Genomic DNA, 18,090 nt, shown 5'->3' with positions numbered 1-18,090 from the left:
GCCCGCCGAGAACCAGGCTCTGTGGGCTGGGGGGCGCTGCGGGGGGGGTGGGTGCGGGGGCCGGTCGCCGGGCGTGCCCCCGCCGCCACCGTCGCGCGCACGCGTGCCCGCCCGCCCCCGCGGAGGGAGGGGCGGGGTGGGGCGGAGGGGGGAGTTGTGGGGAGCGGCCGCTGCCGCCGCCGCCGCCGCCGCGCCCCCCAGGCTCGATCTCCTGGTTCTCGGCGGGCGCCGAGACGAACGAGAGAGCGGGGCGGGCGAGCCTGGTTCGGCCGCGCGCAGCGAAACCGGGACCTGCCCCGAGACGCGATGTCGCCACTGCTTTGCTTTGCTTTGTTTTGTTTTGCTTTGTTTTGTTTAAACTTCGGCTAAGTTAACACCGGCTGCGTTCACAGAATCACGGTATGGGTCAGGTTGGAAGGGACTACAGTGGGTCATCGGGTCCAACCTCCCTGGGTTATCCCAGAGCGCATGGCTCAGGATTGCATCCAGACGGGTCTGGAGTATCTCCAAAGGAGACTCCACACCCTCTCTAAACAACCTATTCCATGTGCAGTCACTGCACAGGAAAGAAGTTCCTCCTCACGTTCAGGTGGAACTTCCTGCCCATCACTTTCTGCCCGTTCCTGGCATCCCAAAACATTAGCACTTCTGGTGTTTCGCTGTATTTGTGACTCGGCTAAGGCTTTTCCCTCATGAACTAACAGGAATGAAAACACATAAAACCATAAATCTCTGATTTTGCTCCCGGTGAGGGTCAGTGCCTCCTGCAGCTTCCCTGATCCGCCCTGAAGAGCCCCAGAACTAACCCCGCGGTCGGCGCCGCCGCGAGCGGGAGCAGCTCTTAGAGAAGGAGAACGAATTGCCCAAATGCGGCGACCCAAAGGCTGCTCTGTCCCCCACGGACGTGCTCCCATCGCGCCCGCGTGGCCGCGGTCCCTCGGGGTCACCCCGCGCCCGCCATGCGCCTCCCCGCCCGAACGGCAGCGGCGGCGGCGGCGGCCGACGCAAACCAAAGTGGTGGCGGCGCCCCCGCGGCCGCTGGGTCGGTTGACGGCAGCCCCGCCCGGGCGCGGTGAGGGAGCGGCGGCCGCCATAGCCCCGCCGCCTCTTGCTCCCGCTGCCTCCTGCCCCGTGGCTCTTTTCTCCTCAACGCCCGGAGCTCCGCTCCAGCCCCCCCCAGAAACTTTCACTCTACTGCCACAGCCGCCCCTTCCTCCTTCCTAGCCGCGAGCGAGAAGCGGAGCCGCGGCCGTTCGCTCGTCCGTCCCCACCCACAGCCCAGCCCGCCAGCGAACATCCCTGCTCTGGGCTTTTCCAGAAATAAAACGATCGTTTCCTGTCAGCAAGCGGTCCCAGCAGTCCCTCAGGGACCCGAACCCCCTCTGATAAAGACAGGGACTCCTGGGTAGCAAACAAGAGCAATTCACTGGGAGATGGGACAGGGCTGTAGATTTTTCCTCGGGCTTTTTTGGGAGTTGGTTTGTCGATGAGCGGAATATTTGAACCCAGAGGTTATAAAGGGTGGTTTCAGCTTCCGAGTTGTGTGGATTTCAGGAATCCGTTCAGGACACAAGTCAAGGATTTTAACATACAGGCAGTCTTCAGCAGCTTGGCTCCAGCTCCCTAATAACTTGTTTTCCCCTATCATTTCCCAAGTAGTGTGTCCCTTTCACGGGGATTATCCACCAGGATTGGGAGGTAACTCCCAGGACAAGTCTATGCAGCCTCTGACTTATCTTCATTTTCCTCCTGTATTCCTGGGAAAACCTTCTGTGGCTCAGCACAGACGCCTCAAACATCCCTCAAAGAACAGTTTCCCTAAATTCTCGCTGTGCATCACTAGAGCAGCATATAGCCAAGCACCTCATGTGGGGTTTGTATAAATAAATTTGGGTTTAATCACTTTAAAGTGGCTAACCACTTTACTGCCATTTATAGATGGTAACAAATATAAAAACACATACATATCAAAGCTCTGAGGAGAAAATAATTATTTTTTTTCTCCCTCACTGCTTCAGTTGTCATGTGGCAAAGTATCAGGAGTGAGCATTAGGGGGTCAAACGCGCTTAAACCACAAGAGAAGAATCTGTGAATACCAATATGGATATGAAAGAATCGCCAGAAAAAAAAATACTAGTAGAAAAGGAAAAAATCAGAAGTGAAATTAAGAATTCAGTTGCATTTTTTAATAGAGAAACATAAACAGATACAGGCACTGAGACCATGTCCTCGGTGGGGTTACATGACTGGGCAAATGTTTAGATCTAAACTGGAACTGCTGCTTCGGGGAGGGAGGAGAGTGTGGCGCAAAATATTATGACAAGGGGAGTGCTCTAAGTGAGGATAAGTTGGCATGATGAACAGATGGAGGATTCAATAACAGGAGGTTATTAATACTGCAGTTTGGTATTCTCTACGCTACTTCGTGAAGGGATTCATATGCTTGCTCTTTTTCCTTTCTGATTGTACAGAGACCTAACAAATACACACACTGTAGGGTAACCCTGGACTCAATCCTCTCCTGGCACTCTCATCACAAGTTCACGCTTCCTAGGAAAACATCATGGGCTGGATTCTCAGCTGATGCTGACTGGACCAACAGTGTTCCCTCCAGCAGCAGCAAGCTGAGTTGCACCTGCTGAAGGACAGAGGTTGTTATCTGACCCCATCTCCCCAGCCAAAAGGTCTCTCCACCCTGCTCTTCGACAGCTGCCACAAGGCACCTGCTCCACAGAATAAACTATGCAGACTCTCAGGATGAAAAAGAACGTGAAATAACTCAAGAGCAGTTGAGTTTTACACTACGGCTTGCACAGCTACAATACAAGTACATCCTCCACAAAGCCTAACAATCCCTATCTTCTTATCGCATTTGGGCACTGCTGTTAACTGCAACCTTTTTTTTTTAACAGCAGTGTAACACAGCTGAGTGTCTTCTGTGCCCTGAACTAAGAATTATGGCATTTTTCAAAGCCCCTAAACTGTTTCTTGGCTCCGTAAGAGTCAGCTGGAGGAGTACATGTGCTGCAGAGCAAATACATTGTTTTAAGCGTATCTGTTAACAGCCACATGTATAATTTAAGTACAAGTTTTATTCCCCTCAGAATGTTCAATCATAAGGGCGTGACCTTGGGCTTTCACAAATTCAGTGCATTAGGATTCACTATCATTAGCAGATGTGACTTTGAAGATACTGAAAAAGGAAGTTTTGCTCTTTTATCCTCTAAGCAATGAGCCAAGATATATGTTGAATGTTTTCTGAAGTGAATAGTGGGGTTTGACAATTTTCTTACAAGAAGATACTGCTATTGTGTGCTTATAGATTTTCTTTGGTTTGTCACAGTCATGCGTGGTGGTTCTTTCATGCATGATTTTGCTTTGTTATCAAACAGACGTCATTCATTGTAACAGTTTTTAAAGCCATAAATTTAAAACCTTTATGCATTTTTAATCAAAATGCAAGATTATGTTTCAATGGAATATCTTAACTTTTGTCAACAGTAAATCTCGTAGATGCTATTAGGAGATCCTAGGAGAGATTTATGTCAGAAGAATGGTTGGATAAAGCAGGCCCAACACTTAACCTGTATCCAAAATAGATCCTTTAAATGTATAATCAAACTAAGTCAATTCAATTTATCTAAAATCTGGAAAGAAAACTTTGTTTGGATTTAAATATTTCCTTAATTCTTTCACTTAGATTCTAAAAAGCATTTGTTTATATAACACAGAGAGATCAGCCTACTTTGATTTTGCAATCGCATATTTTAATTACAGCTTCTTTTTTTTCAGTTATAACTTCCTCTGAATGAAACTTCCCACTGCAAGAAGTTAATGCTTTCTGGTTCATGTGGAAGTCATTTTGGAGAAAAATTTTCAGCAGGTTCTGGGGGGAAAATGGGAAAAAAAGAATAATTGACTAAAGGGAACCACCTCATCTTTAAGAAATGGTGGTCATTGCAAGCATGAAATAAAATAGAGGACCTTCATCTACTGTTAGAAAGAAGGTGAAGGATCAAAATAGTAGATTAAAGTTCCACTTAATGAAGAAGTAGTTCAGCTGTGTCAAACATTCAAAGTCATTTCTGAAATGCCAAATGTGCATTGCTCCTTTCTCAGAATGGAACAGCTCTACTAGCTCTATGCTGGAAATACAAAGTGAAAAAGCTTATAGTGTGCTGAATGAGTGGAAGAATAGATTCCCTTCAAACCACTGAGCACAAAAAACCTCTCTCCTCTGATGTTATCTGTATTAAGTGACTAAGGGATTTTCTTCGTGATCTCACCCTCTTCACACAAGTGCTGAAAACATAAGAACCAGGGTGGAATTAAATCCTCTGCATTTTCTGGTTGTTGTGAAATGAGACATATTATTTTCTATCTAGTCAGGAGGAGTTAACAGACCATCTCCAGGACGGTCTGTGTTCTGGCTGAAGTGAAAAAGAAGATAGAGCTGAACAGCAGAAGAAACCTATTGAGAACCATTAGTGGATGTCAGCCATTGTCCATCTGTTCACAGTGGAATAAATCCAGACCTGAAGGAACAACTGCAACCTACCCCATATGGCTTGCTCCCTTCTGCGCTGGCAGGGCTTCTTTGGGGATTTGACATTGGATGAGGTAAAGGAGAAGAGGCGCAATCTGTGTTCCCAGGAATGAACAGCCAATTAACATGAAAGGACAAAAAACGGGTTAGTGACCCGGGGAAGGTTTTCTCCTCCTCACCTTTCTGAAATCGTGGAGCTCATTCAAACTGTGTAAGTCACAGACATACTATGCTGAGGGTCCTGCTATTAAAAATTTACTTTTAGCTACTGACAAAATTCTGTGGGCAGTGGATAGCCCCTCGATTGACAAGACCATGGATCCAGTTGTCTCCCAAAGTGTTAAAGAAGGCGTTTAGAATATATTACACTCACATTCCATTAAAAATTATAATGTGCTATGCTTTTAACATAATGAACCAGCATAACAACGTTCTGCATTTACTTTTATAGAACTGGATTATTGAGTAGTAATTTACTTCTCAAGTTTTAAATCAGTCTGGGCCTCATGAAGCAAAGTGCTATTTTTTAGACGATTAAGGGAAGTAGGCTCTGGCATATGCAGAATAGTTATGAAACCTGACTGTCTCTTTAAAATTATAATGAAAACCAGATACTCTTTATGATGCTGCATTCTGCATGCAAAATTGAGATCTACATATTAAGGCCAACTGAAGGGATCAAAACCCACAAGTCTGTAGTAGATTCAATAACCTGTTTGGTGGTAGTAATTTCACATGTAATATGGAGCATAATGAACCATCCGGTGGCCTAAACAGAACCAGTGGATGTCCTGAGTGAACTTGCTACTGTGGGTGTGTTTTACTGGGCTGCAATGCCATTTGCACTCTACTATTCTCCACCTCCTCTTGAGTTCTAACATACTTGGCATCTTATTTTTGTCAAAGTTGCACAACAAGTAGTCAGGGAAAAAAGCAAAAGTTGTATCAGAGATAGTTTTCAAGTTCCCAAACAATTATATTTGCATTTATGAACATCATTCATTCACTAGGTGGCATAGAAAGCATCATACTTCCTTGTTTCAAACACACACTACAAAACTGAGGATGCCTTCAAGAAAAATAAACACGTATGAAATCAAAGCCACATCTCATTAAGCATTTAGCTAGAGACCTTGCTCTGAAACTAAGCACAAGTCTTACCTGTCTGAAAAAACAGCAAAGATATTAAAGGATGAAAAAAGCAGAACAGTGTTACATGAAAATGTCCATTTGCTGTCAAGGCACAACGACGCACTGGGATTAGGTACATTTATGACATTGAAATGAACTCTCTTGCTTTGTCAAATTTACTCGGGATGATGACAAGTTACCAGGCTTGAATTTCATCCTCTTCCAAATTGAGCACTTCTCTGTACCACCATGAAATACTGCACTACCAGCACTCCACTATCACCTACTGCTAAGATAAGAGAGTGGTTCATTAGTGAGCAAAAAGTGACCTCTAGTGAATCACCACACCAGCTCCTGATAACACACAGAACCTCCCTGGCTGTCCCTGACTGATCACATCCCCATCCAATTAAAATCTGTTAATGCTGCACCCCAACACCAGTCAGCAGCTGCACCCCATCAGTCAAGCACTTCAGGTACCTTCAGTAACCCACACTGTGCACAGCAGCTGTAACAAGCAACAGAAGACACTGGCACATTGAAAAACCTGAACACATTTGCCTGAACACAGTAAAACCTGCCTACTCATAACTGTTAGATAATTTAACAGACTACAACAAAACATGCAAGCTCTATGTGGATATTAAAAATATTTAATTTAATTTAAAAAGTAGTATATCCAGAGATTTGTAAACAAAATGAGAAAAACATCCTATTAAATATGTAAAAATAATACCAATGTTAGTGATCTTTGTACTCTAAGAAAACGGGAAAATCAGAGTAGAGAAAAACAGTAAGCAAAGAGATGGGCAGTGAAAATCAATTCCATATTTACAACATATGGAACAATATACAGGCTAGGCAATCCATTACAGTGAATGGTTGATGGGTTTAGAATAGTAAAAAGAAACTAGCAAGGTTTCATGTGTAAAACACACACTCCATTAGCCAGAGAAACACATTCCATGTTCTCTGTCTCCATATAGCTGGTGACACACTAATATTTTTAACCTTCTCCTAATACGTGTATCTTTTTCTAACAAACATTTATGGGAGGTTATTGAGAAGCACACCTTTTTTCTTTTATTAAACCAAAATACTCTTGTGCATCTTTTTTACTTCCTATTCTCAAGACTTAAAACTGAATAGCTGAAAAGTAAACTGCAAGAAATCCTTATCCCTATGCCAGACATGCAAGATACAATTCAGATGTGTAAAAGACATCAATTTATGTGATGACTTACACAGTGATGTGGGAAAAAAATATTGAAAAATATTGAAAAAGCTCCCTTTGTATTGCTGAATAATGTAAAGAGAGCAGCGTGTTCTCCTAGCAATATACTACTTACATTCATGTAACACAGAATTTCACTACAGAAGCAAAGGCGATTCAAAGAGGTGATAATCAGTATCAACAGATTTACTGCTGTTTGAGCTGATCTTTACTGCCAAATACCCTGACTTACAGACTAAGGCAGCACTGAGCATTATGATAGGATGGTATTATTTAAAGATTAATGGATAAACTTTTCAAAGGCCTTATCATATTACAAGAAGAAGATACTGCAAAGAGAACACATCTCATGAAAATGTTTGCTAAATCACTGTCTTTTTAACGGTTCAACTCCTCTACACAGGAAAACACCATCTGACAGAGAAGTTTTGTTCAATTTGTATCACAGCAAAGCACAACTCTGGTCCTACAAGTGTCTTCTGGGAACTCCATCATCTCACAACAACCATTACTCTCGACAGCAGGATCACTGGTGTAATTTTAAAGACAGTTCTTATTGTGCCAGGCAGGCATTGGCAAGGTGGCTGAGCTGACACATCTGCAGCATTTGTGATTCATGGTGGCACTGTGGAAAGCCCACAAAGAGTTCATCCTGAGCTGTAAACAGAACCGTTTGAGATCACTGACTGCAACCATTAACCCAGCTCTGCCAAGGCCAACATTGAACCATGTCCCCAGGTGCCACATCTACATGTCTTTTAAATACCTCCAAGGACAGTGACTCAACCACTGCCCTGGGCAGCCTGTTCCAATGTTTGATCACCCATTCCCTGAAGAAATTTTTCCTAATATCCAATCTAAACCCCCCTGGCACAACCTGAAGCCACTTCCTCTTGTCATGTCACTTGTCCAGGTCCTTCCCTCATCCCCCGAGTGAGTCACCCTGTCATGGAAGGACATCGGGTTGGTCAAGCAGGACCTGCCTTTCTTAAAGCCCAGACTGACAGGTCTGTAGTTCCCAGATCCTCCTTCTGGCTCTTCTGGTAGATGGGTGTCATATTTGCAAACCTCCAGTCTCCTGCAACCTCCCCAGTGAGCCAGGACTGCTGGGAAATGATATAAAGTGGCTTGCAGAGCAAAACAAAAGGCATTAAAATAAATTCTGTGACAGTTTTGAAAGGTAAATTTCCTAGAACAGAGTATTGAGTAGAAAAGGACTCGGAACATTATGTACCTTTTGAAAGCAGTTTCAATTAATGCACACCATGTTGCATACCTTGCTTTTTTCATTTTTTTTTCATTTATTTCATCAAGATGATTACTTGGTTTCTTAACATATGCTGTCTTTTTCATGAAGCAGGGTGTCATACACTGCTTTTATGTAATGAACTATTATTTTTCACTACACTGATGTTCCATCTGAACTACAAGATCACAAGTAACACAATAAACATTAAAAATCTGCAACACTGATGCAATCAACAATTTTTAAGCTTTAATTTTTATCATGTAATTCCAAGGAAAATCTTAAGGTATAAAAAAGCCTATTTTTTTCCTTCAAATTCTTACGGTTTCTTTGGGCCCTATATGATTATATGAATAGCTGAAGAGTCAGTGATATCAGAACACTCTTTTATTAATTCTTATTATTTTATGTATCTGGAAGAATGATCACAGTACAGGCTTGTACATCACCATGGGAAGAAGAAAGTTCAGCAGACATAGACAAAAAGGGAAATATTTCCATGCAAACAGATTGGGTTCTTAATTAAAATGATTTGATACGCCTTATGAACAGTGCAAGTTATATCACAGATGATGAAGTTACCTTAGGAAAAATGTACTTTAAATTAACTACTGGAGGCTAAAGACAACTGAGCTGTAATAATAAGTAAATGTATATAGATAAGGTATAAATAATTAATTCGCTTTTCCTGAAAGACCTGAAAACAAATGGGAACATGCTGTATATCGCTGTACTGTGCTGATCTCTGACTGAAGTGGCTTCCAAGACCCATGACCCAGAAAGGTTAAAGTTTGTGTCTTTCCCAGAGGCTGCACCTCTATGATTAACATTACAGAGATGCACATATCAGAAAGAACTATCACAAGAGAGGAATGAACAATAATTCATGGAAATAATAAATAGTCGAAGGAGAAAAAAAAAACAACCCTACTTTGGTTCAGTGAGTATTTTGAATGTTTTTCCTTTTATGCATTATAACTGTAACTTTTCCCAAATACCAAGTACTGAAAGGGATGATTTGTTTGTTTCTTGAGGTTTCACAGTCACAAGCAGAATTAAGCATGCCCAGTCTATTCCTGAATCTTTCCTGACACGAGATTTCAAATGGTACTGAAATCTATGGATGTTTCTAGATGTAGACAGATGTCTGAGAGGCCATAGGCTGAGGTCATCAAACTCATCTCATCTGTGACCTAAGCTTAGTCTCTTGGCTCTCTTAAAAAAAAAAAGGGAGGGTGGGAGGGAAGGGAAATGATGGAAGGGAAAGGACACCAAAGAAATTGTTTGCTAATTTATCTACAAATTTTTTCTAGTTAACTTTAATAGCACAGGCACAGTTCGGTAACATAAGGCCAAGATGATGCACATTGAGAAAATATATAATATATACTTGTTCATCTATCATTAACTGCTCCTCACAGACTAATTATTGTTTATGGCATTATTAGTAGTCAACTGTCTGTTATTTTCTGCACATCTAACCAACCAGATTTTCAAGAACTCACATTTAAATCTCATTTCAAAAGCCATTTTACTGCACTGAGTTAAATTGCTTAAATTCATATGTATTTTACATAAACCTTCATTTATCAACAAACAGCTCAATTTCTTGGTTCTTGAAACATTCAAAGAAAAAAAAGTACCACGCTGATGCTGACATCATTTTGGCTGCTTAAGGGAAGATAAAATTGGGTCTCTCAAAGCTGCAGGCAAAATACTACAATGGATAACAAATATTCCTTGTGTATACATGATTGGAACGGCTGTCTCCATTGGGCGCTGACCGTACATTGTGGAGCACAGAATGGATTCAGAGAATATTTTATTGTTAGAGTCAGTTCATGTGGACATGCAGTATTCAAACAGTTTGTTTTACAATCACTGCTACCTGCTCCCTGACCCCAGAGATGCCTTCTTGCTTAAAACAACCATCAAACCTTCAAAACACTACAGAAATCCACCATGTAAATACATACATATACTCGTGGAACAGGGGTTTCTTTTTAGAAAAAAAGATACAGTGACAGCAAATTTTCTAAATCGTTTTCCCTCTGATGGCTGCAGGGTAGTCTAAATTTTTACATATAATCCACTGTTAGGATCAACACTATTTCTGTTCTGCTCTTAGAAAAAAAGAGGAAAGGAGAAAAGAGGTTTTGCACAGGAGCATTAATAGTTCCACTTGCCCTGTGGCAAATGGGGAAAATATGTCAATGTGAATTACTGTACTGTCTCCATGGATCAAGATTTCTCTTAGTGCTTTCAAAATTCCACTAACAGAAACAATTGCTAAGAGCATTTGCTACTTGGCCTGCTACACTGGAATAAAATAAGACCCTAGGATCAACTAATGCTAAAATATTATCTTTTATATTGATTTTCTCTCCCTACATTAACTGAGGAAAAAACCAGCTAAATAATTTCAGCTGGAAGAACAGTCTATTGCTCTCACAAGGACATCCAAAGAACTTAAATAATCAAGATAATTCCAAAATAGATTTTTGAGCAGCTTACTCCATCAGAAATGTAAGAATATCACAGTATAATTCTACTTCTTTCTGACCCAAACAAGTTGTACTCTATATTTGACTCACTACATGGTTACAGTGGGGAATGCAACATCTCTCTCTACAGAAACCAAGCACACCCACACAGATGCATTAGAAAAAATAATTCTAATTGTGTGCAGTTCTGCATGCACATTCAGATTTGAAAGAGTGAGCCAAATACCAATAAAGAGATTCCAAGTCCATTTTCTCTACTGGAAGGCTACTTTATGGGGGTTTTATTAAATTCTTTTTTTAACATCTTTTTCCTAGCACTAGATTATGGTCTCAATTAATTAATAAAGTACAGTTGTTGAAATTCTTGGGTCATTGGGGAGATCTGGTACGAAAATTTATTTCTAAACTCGATCTGGCCAATAAGAATGAACAACGAATGAAATCCAAAAACTGTGTATTTACACACTGTTGATTATTTCTACCAAATAGCAAATTATTTTCATCAGAAAGTAATAATCTTAATTCTTATACTACATTCATCAGCAGGATTCATAAATATCTAACATATTCATCTAAGGCAACCATAAAGATGCAACAAATTAGAGCTTTGCAGGATGTCTGAGTTCGCACTACTGAAATTCTGGTTTAAGAAGTTAGTGCTACATAAGGCTGATAAAAACAAACACATATTAAAAGGATTATAATTGGTTATCTTAGGACACATTTTTCAAGGAAAAACTCTCTCAGTAAAGATGTTTCTACTGGGTATTTGTCATCATCTTCACCAACAATGTGAACATAAATAGAAAATCTTTGCAAAAATGACTATGAACATCATAAAACCAATAACAACTGACTAAAAAATAATAGCAAAAGTGCAATCACGCAGTCATTTTGGATCACAGATAAATAAACAAAACATGCTTTAATAAATCCAAGATGGAAAGCTTTGCCATTACAAAAGACTGCTGTCATGCTGACAGGGTAGGGAATTAGAGCCTTAAAAGGGATGTGCAACTGTGTGGGCTCCAAGAACCACACCTCGACATGAGGAAGTAGTGTTTGCCTTGAAAAAATTGTTAAATTCAAGTATGGAGGAAATTTTTGCCATTGTGGACAGGATTACCAACATTATAAATAGTGAACTGCTGCTGCCAGCAGCATCCATATTCTGTATGGGTGAAAGGCTGCAAAAAGAAAAACTCAATGCCAGAGAAAAAAATGCCTGAAGAACATTGTGTACTCAGATTGCAAAAAAAAAACCTGAGAGATATCATGATTATACTTTGCAGGGAGAAACACCAGACACTAAAAGTCTGCGTAATCTTACAGGAAGACATAATAACACCGAGCAGCTTAGAAGCTGATTCAAAAATCTGTATTTTCTAGCTTTTTTTGTTGTTGTTGTTCAAGTGGATGTTACTGACTATACTATAAAGGTTATGGTGATGTCTTTACCTCCTGTAAGCCTCAAATGCCTTTCTGAAAGATCAGTCTAATAAAACATTTAGGGCTGGACTGTATCAGGTATGTACATGATACAAAGAGGTTTGAGGTAACCTGGAAATTCCTTGTTGATCCTACACTTCAGGGAGTTACAGCTCCAAAAACTTGAAGTTGACTAATGGTTGGTCACTGCTCCACTCCCTCTAGGAATGAACAGAACAGATGAGCTGTCTCTCACAGAGCATCATCTCCTGATATCAGTCTCTCCCTGCTCCTGACATCCATTAACAAGAAGCAATTACTAAGAAGTTGTGATGAAGAGGGAAGTCTTACCATAAACCAGCTGATTTCCAGGAGAGAGCTCATGGTGATCCCACTGAGAGCACCACAGACAAGAGGAGAAGACATTTCAACTGGGCTTCAGCGAGAAGCCCCACAAAGCATGGGAAACACTGAACTCGGGGACTTTCAGTTCTAAATTAATAACAAGTTCTTCTTACTGCCATTAAATAATTGAAATAGTTTGGGGCTTGTGCACTTGTGTACCCAAGTGCACCAAAATGGGATGTTTGGAGACCTGCGATGAATAAACAGATCACGGTGCTGGGTACTCAAAGCACAGTCTGGAATGAGCTGGAGTTTGTGGCACCTTCATCACGCCACACAGGGAATGCTGCTGGCAGGAATGTCCTCAGTCAGATAATGCCAATGAGTCCTGAAGGACCAACACTGCTGCCTTGCTCAGATTTAGCTAAGTCACTGCTTCTCTAAACATGTTTTCTCTCATGCACTGCAAGACTATTCTTGTATCTGTCAAGCAGAACTGGATGCTGCCCATCAATTTTTGGTATTTAACTTGCTGACATCCTAACTGATGACACAGCTTAGACTTTTCCATTCAGTTTGCAAAAAGTTGCACAAGACAGAGCCTAGAGGAATTCTGCTAGAAGTAGCCTTTGTAAGGGAACAGAAGCGCCTCAAAACTGGGAGAAATTAGAAGGATTAATGCACTAGCCAAGATTTGGGAAACATACTATCAGTTCCTGCTTCTGTCACCAGTCTTCTATCAACCTTGTCAGTATCCAGGTTCCTCATCTTTAAAATATGTATAGTATTTGCTTATTAAACACTCATGCTTGCTGTCAGAGCAAATCCATAAAATATTCAGACATCCCACTACAACTGAGGAGTCGTTCTCCATATGACTAACAAGACCTAGGACAGGCACGCATTCATCCATGGTGTTGATCTCAGCTGTGTTAGCAATGTGCCATCATTCTGGTTCCACAGTGGATATGGTAAAGATTAGATAGTGCTATCCTATAAAGAAATATCCTATAACAATCTGTAGGAGGCTGACTATCCAACCTGCAGTGTGCACTCCCCCCAGTTTGTCTGGTGTCCATGAACACAGGTCCCCCTATGGCCAATTAACTGCAGTTCCTACCTACTGCTAAAAAAAAGATACAATATAAACTTGAAGGTCTGTAAAGTTACATTTGTTTTGATACACCTACTGTGTTTTGAAAGCACAACATCAGCATCCCACTGAATCATATTTTAACATATTTTTTGTTGACTTTTATTAGAGCTGAGCATTTTACTATTACACAAAGAACAGAGCTGATGAGAGAGGAGTGGTCCTTTCTAAGGTAGATAAACTTGGCAGGTCGAGAATAAGAAAAAAACCTTACTTTCATTTTAAAACAAAAATCCAATTAGGAAGCTAAACTGTAAAAATTGCAATAAGAATTCTGTTGGGCAAAACCTTGAAAGATCACCAAAACAGTAATAAATTAATCATAGAGTATGGAAAGGAGAAATTAAGATCAATAGAAAATGTATTCATGTCTTGCTAAAGCATTTACACTACCAAAAAAAACTACTGTTGTTAGAATCAAGAAAAGACTGTCAACCCCAGTGTGGTTTATACATTTATTTTTTTAATGCCAGATATACCTATGTTGTACAGAAGAACTAAACACAATGTAAGACAATCCTGCTTCCTATGAGATGGCTATCTCAGCTCTCAGCTCTTAGCAATCTGTGTAACTGTACTCCAATCACAACCATATTCATCAATAATAGATGTCAGTGCCTCCATCTGCCTGTGCTCTCCTCTCATCCTTAATTTTTACCCAGCAAAGACCTGCATGTGTTTAACTCACCATGCCCTGTGCCATGGACTCAGGTCCAGACACACAGATCCTCTGAATCCAGCTTAAACCAAAATCTGCCACAAAGTTGGCTCCTCATTCCTCCCCCACAAGGCTACTATTACTTGCACAAAACACTTCTAGAATTAAAAAAATAATCAAGTCTTTTCCTGGAACCTGAGAAGCACAATACACACCACTTCTGCAATAGTTACAGCATATGAAGTGTGAACTCCGTATTGGTCTAAAGTTTCCACAATCAATTTAGCTTGAAAACAGCATTTTTCTGTTTTCCAATCTATTTGGAACACTGAGAAGTCTTTTTTTCCTTTATGGACCAAGCCTTGATGTTCCTGAAATCAATGAAGATTTGCCATCCAAGTATGCAAGATCTCCACATGCTAAGACAAATTTCCAATTCAATCTTTAACTATTTACTACATAAAACAACATTAACACAAGCTAATTTTTGCTTCTCAGAGCTCTTAAAATAATTATGAACATGAAACAACAATCACTGTTATTCAGATGATAATTTTCAGAATGTTAAACTGAAAGACTAGAGGGATTCAATTAAACATTTAATGTAGAGGACAGGACAGTTGAGTGTGCCAAAATAAACTTCAGCTCACAGCTGTACTAAAACTTTGAAAGATTTTCAGTAAAATAAATCCATATTTTATTTAAATGCTTGCTACAGCTATTGGAATAACATATGCCATCATAAAATAAATGTTTAAATCAGTACTGTACCCTGGCCTGGATAATGCCTGCCTTAAAATCAACTCTCTTGGTAACTCATTCTGATTTTTAGCAAAATACAGATAGTAAGAACAACCTTTTACTACACATTCTCTTAGCTAAACTCTCTCTCCCATTACAAATTAGCTATAGGCAAGATGATAGGGAAAAAAATGCCAGCTATAAACAGGCAGTTATAGAAATGAAAAATTGGCATGTTTGCTGACATCAGTCTCAGAAAGCAGAAGGGGATGATTTCTGCCATGGAATAATCTTTTCCAGGAATATCCCTGTGAACTCCAGAGCTTGGTGCTCCTGCAGCCAGCCTGCCACAAGGATTTACCCATTTGCCCATGGTCAAGTGAGGGCAGCAAAGTTGTGTGGACTTGTCTCATCCTTCCACAAGGGCTAAGCAGAACCTGACACCTTGCTCAAATTTCAGACCTTAACTAATGTTAATATAAGCTCTCAATTTCCCTGAATGGTGAAAGAGCTTCCCAGAGAAGGGTGTTAATAAGTTTAATGGGGGGAATAAAATCTCCATTGGCTTTGTCCTACACTTCTGACTCTCCTTTAGCAGGCACAATGTAAATCTGTTCTCAGTGAAGGCCTCTAACAGTGAATGCAGTGGAGAATGGGCTGAGAGCAGTCCTGGGGAGAAGGACTTTGGGGTGCTGGTGGGTGAGAAGTTCTACATGGCCTGGCCATGTGCACTCACAGCCCAGAAACCACCTGTGTGCGGGGCTGCATCCAAAGCAGAGTGGGCAGATCGAGGGAGGGGATTCTGCCCCTCTGCTCCACTCTGGTGAGACCCCACCTACAGAGCTGTGTCCACCTCTGGGCCCCCAACATGAGCACAACATGGATCTGCTGGAGCAAGTCCAGAGGAGGCCACAAAGGTGATCAGAGGGCTGGAGCACCTCTGCTGTGGGGACAGGCTGAGACAGATGGGGTTGTCCTGCCTGGAGAAAAGAAGGCTCCGGGGACACCTTGGAACACCTTTCAGTGACTAAAGGGGCTTCAAGAAATCTGGAGAGTGACTTTTGACAAGGCCATGGAGTGACAGGACAAGGGGGAAGGGCTTCACACTGACAGAGAGCAGGTTTAGACTAGATATAAGGATGAAATTATTTACTGTGAGGGTGGTAAGATTCTGCAGCAGGTTGCCCAGAGAAGCTGTGTCTGCCCCATCCCTGGAAGTGTTCAAGGCCAGGCTGGATAGAGCTTTGAGCAGCCTGGTCTGGTGGAAGGTGTCCCTGCCCATGGCAGGGGTGTTGGAACACAATGATCTTTAAGGTCCCTTCCAACCCCCACCATTCTGTTATTCTATAAACTAAACAAGTAAGAAACACAGCCAAGTTTTGAAATCTGGAGATATTGGTTATAGTCAAAAGCTGCAGTTCCACTCTAGCATCACTTCCTGCTTTCATCTGCTACTGTTAAACGAGCAAGATCTTCCAACTCAACTGATCCCTCCTCCACTTGCTGCTGTCTCCAGAAAAATAACGAGTAGATGGCACTAAACACGACCTCTGAACCCCATCATCCAACCAGAGCTTTACCCCTCTGCTTGCCCACCTGACACAACCATCCCACCACATACCCCCAACTTGGATAACACTGTGGGAGGAAGTGCCAAAAGTCTTGTTCAAACAGAGGAAAACATTGTCCACCACTGTCCCCTGATCCCCAAAGGCAGCCAGGTTTTCACCAAAGTGAATCTGTCCACACAGCAGGATCTATCTGTGATAAACTCACACTGACTGTTCCCAGTCACCCTATTCTGCATCATGTCCCCAGAAACACATTCCCAGTCCTCATATTAGCCCTGTAGCTGTAGAAGCTTTTTCTTACCCTTGACATTCAAGTCTCAACGTGAGCTTTGATTTTCCTAATGCTATCCCTGCATGCCAGGGCAGTATTTCTAAATTCCTCCTTTGCAGCCTCTCCCCTCTTCCACCCATACAATGCCCTCAGATTTCCAAGTTTAGTGGAGGCTGTGTAACGACTCCACAGATCCAATTTACACATATCATTTCCTGAGCAATTTAATCTAATGATTTGCTTGCACGTTTCATTCAGAAAGAAGGTTTTTTCTTTTTAAACAAAGCCAAACTTAAGGAGCACTGACATCTATAATGGGACTTAGAAGGCAGCATGTGAGCAGCATTTAAAGACCTACTGGGAGCAAAATTACAGCTCTTAAGAAGAGTGAGGCTTCTAAAATTTAATTTAACTGTTGCCTAGGCCTCTTCTTAAATTCTTATCTGGGCTAATCACTACAAACAATGAGGTCAGACAAATACCCATTTTTAATATTTTAGGTGCAGTTTGGGCAATTAAAAAACACAACCACCCAGATTAAGCAGTATTTCCTAAAGTCTTCTCTTCCAGCAGCCACAGAAATACCATCCTGTGGCACATTTTTGTAAATGTGATTATACAGTCATTTATATATATGACATTTCAGCAGTAATTGTACAAGCACAGCTAAGTAATTGTACTTGAAAATTCGATGATGGAAACAAGTTTTTCTTTCCTGCATTTATCACTACTGAAACAAAAATGCAGTGGGTCTTTTAATAAATAATAACCTAATTTCTGGATGTTCTAAGTACAAACCTTGTGATTTAAATATAGCTCAGTCTGCTAAATGTTCCTATGAAAAAGAAGACAATTTAGACCTCCATCAATTATAACAGATGGCAAACTGATTTCTGTTTCAGTAAAAAGTTTGCTTGGGTTAAATAAAGTTCTAATTTATTTTTTCTACATTTTGTTTCATTTAATTAAACTGCCCTAGAGATGAAAAATGTGGTCAGGTTATAAAATATTTGTCCATAAATAATGCATAAAAATATGGCCATTGCATTCCTAATCACTTATTTTAGATAATTTTTTAAAAGTGCATTTCACGTTAGTGTTTTTGATGTTCATCATCTTGAACCACATGGACTAAATTACGGAGTGCAGTCCAAAAGAGGAAAGGTTTCAAGTATAAATCATTGAATTGAGTAGGGGAATGTAGTAGGGCACTGTGCCACCGTGGGATTTGTACCTGAAACCATTACACCTAAAACTTTCA

At 41.0% G+C, this 18,090-nt stretch overlaps 1 protein-coding gene across 4 annotated transcripts in view; it reads right to left on the bottom strand.

Moving 5' to 3' along the window:
* The window catches only part of CTBP1 (C-terminal binding protein 1), a 236,558-nt gene that overhangs the window by 65,599 nt on the left and 152,869 nt on the right, over positions 1 to 18,090 (bottom strand). The window lies entirely within an intron of this gene.

Source organism: Corvus kubaryi, unplaced genomic scaffold (assembly GCF_017639235.1).
Source record: "Corvus kubaryi isolate FWS band 111438036 unplaced genomic scaffold, C.kubaryi_AGA036_p1.0 split1-131, whole genome shotgun sequence".
Lineage (NCBI taxonomy): Eukaryota > Metazoa > Chordata > Aves > Passeriformes > Corvidae > Corvus > Corvus kubaryi.
The sequence above is the reverse complement of the archived record's forward strand: the minus strand, read 5'-3'. Positions and strand labels throughout refer to the sequence as shown.